At 46.1% G+C, this 2,500-nt stretch overlaps 1 protein-coding gene across 1 annotated transcript in view; it reads right to left on the reverse strand.

The window, feature by feature from the left end:
* Positions 1–2,500, reverse strand: part of LOC114566878 (solute carrier family 13 member 5) — a 36,129-nt gene that overhangs the window by 5,691 nt on the left and 27,938 nt on the right. The window lies entirely within an intron of this gene.

A 2,500-nucleotide genomic window follows, 5' to 3' on the forward strand; every position in this document is an offset into this window, starting at 1 on the left:
CACACACACACACAGGTTACAAACACACACACAGGTTACAAACACACTACACTACACTACACACAAACACACACACAACATACACTACACTACACACACACACACACACACACACAGTGTTTATGTAAATCAAACAGCGTATCCTGTGTATGTGTGTTACCTGTGTGTGTGTGTGTTGTGTGTGTGTGTGTGTGTGTGTGTGTACCTGTGTGTGTGTGTTACCTGTGTGTGTGTGTGTGTGTGTGTGTGTGTGTGTGTATACCTGTGTGTGTGTTACCTGTGTGTGTGTGTTTGTGTGTTACCTGTGTGTGTGTGTGTGTGTATTTGTGTGTTACCTGTGTGTGTGTGTGTGTTACCTGTGTGTGTGTTACCTGTGTGTGTTACCTGTGTGTGTTACCTGTGTGTGTGTGTGTGTTACCTGTGTGTGTGTGTGTGTTGTGTGTGTGTGTGTGTGTGTGTGTGTGTGTGTGTGTGTATACCTGTGTGTGTGTGTGTGTGTGTTACCTGTGTGTCTGTGTGTGTTACCTGTGTGTGTGTGTGTGTACCTGTGTGTGTTACCTGTGTGTGTGTGTGTGTGTGTGTTACCTGTGTGTGTTACCTGTGTGTGTGTTACCTGTGTGTGTGTGCGTTACTTGTGTTTGTGTGTGTTAACTGTGTGTGTTACCTGTGTGTGTGTTACCTGTGTGTGTGTGTGTGTGTGTACTTGTGTGTGTGTGTGTTACCTGTGTGTGTGTGTGTGTTACCTGTGTGTGTGTTACCTGTGTGTGTGTGTGTTACCTGTGTGTGTGTGTTTGTGTTACCTGTGTGTGTGTTACCTGTGTGTGTGTGTGTTACCTGTGTGTGTGTGTTACCTGTGTGTGTGTGTGTGTGTTACCTGTGTGTGTGTTACCTGTGTGTTTGTGTTACCTGTGTGTGTGTGTTACCTGTGTGTGTGTGTTACCTGTGTGTGTGTGTGTTACCTGTGTGTGTGTGTTACCTGTGTGTGTGTTACCTGTGTGTGTGTGTGTGTGTTACCTGTGTGTGTGTGTTTGTGTTACCTGTGTGTGTGTTACCTGTGTGTGTGTGTGTTACCTGTATGTGTGTGTTTGTGTTACCTGTGTGTGTTACCTGTGTGTGTGTGTGTTACCTGTGTGTGTGTTACCTGTGTGTGTGTGTGTTACCTGTATGTGTGTGTTTGTGTTACCTGTGTGTGTGTGTTACCTGTGTGTGTGTGTGTTACCTGTGTGTGTGTTACCTGTGTTTGTGTGTGTGTATGTTACCTGTGTGTTTGTGTTACCTGTGTGTGTGTTACCTGTGTGTGTGTGTTACCTGTGTGTGTGTTACCTGTGTGTGTGTGTTTGTGTTACCTGTGTGTGTGTTACCTGTGTGTGTGTGTGTGTGTGTGTTACCTGTGTGTGTGTGTGTGTGTGTGTTACCTGTGTGTGTGTTACCTGTGTGTGTGTGTGTTACCTGTGTGTGTGTGTGTGTGTGTGTGTGTGTGTGTTACCTGTGTGTGTGTTACCTGTGTGTGTGTGTGTGTTACCTGTGTGTGTGTGTGTGTATGTTACCTGTGTGTGTGTGTTACCTGTGTGTGTGTGTGTGTGTGTGTATGTTACCTGTGTGTGTGTTTTCCTGTGTGTGTGTGTGTGTGTGTGTGTGTGTGTGTTACCTGTGTGTGTGTTACCTGTGTGTGTGTGTGTGTGTGTGTGTGTGTGTTAACTGTGTTTGTGTGTGTTAACTGTGTGTGTGTGTGTGTGTGTGTGTTACCTGTGTGTGTGTTACCTGTGTGTGTGTTACCTGTGTGTGTGTGTGTGTGTGTTACCTGTGTGTGTGTGTTACCTGTGTGTGTGTGTGTTACCTGTTTGTGTGTGTTACCTGTGTGTGTGTGTGTGTGTGTGTGTGTTACCTGTGTGTGTGTGTGTTACCTGTGTGTGTGTGTGTGTTACCTCTGTGTGTGTGTGTTACCTGTGTGTGTGTGTGTTACCTGTGTGTGTGTGTGTGTTACCTGTGTGTGTGTGTGTGTGTGTTACCTGTGTGTGTGTGTGTGTGTGTTACCTGTGTGTTTTACCTGTGTGTGTGTGTGTTACCTGTGTGTGTGTGTGTGTTACCTGTGTGTGTGTGTGTGTGTGTTACCTGTGTGTGTGTGTGTTACCTGTGTGTGTGTGTGTGTGTTACCTGTGTGTGTGTGTGTTACCTGTGTGTGTGTGTGTTACCTGTGTGTTTGTGTTACCTGTGTGTGTTACCTGTGTGTGTGTTACCTGTGTGTGTGTTACCTGTGTGTGTTACCTGTGTGTGTGTTACCTGTGTGTGTGTTACCTGTGTGTGTGTGTGTTACCTGTGTGTGTGTGTGTGTTACCTGTGTGTGTGTGTGTGTTACCTGTGTGTGTGTGCGTGTTACCTGTGTGTGTGTTACCTGTGTGTGTGTGTGTTACCTGTGTGTTTGTGTTACCTGTGTGTGTGTGTGTGTGTGTGTGTGTGTGTGTTACCTGTGTGTGTGTGTGTGTGTTGTGTGTGTGTGTGT

This window comes from Perca flavescens, chromosome 13, assembly GCF_004354835.1.
Source record: "Perca flavescens isolate YP-PL-M2 chromosome 13, PFLA_1.0, whole genome shotgun sequence".
Lineage (NCBI taxonomy): Eukaryota > Metazoa > Chordata > Actinopteri > Perciformes > Percidae > Perca > Perca flavescens.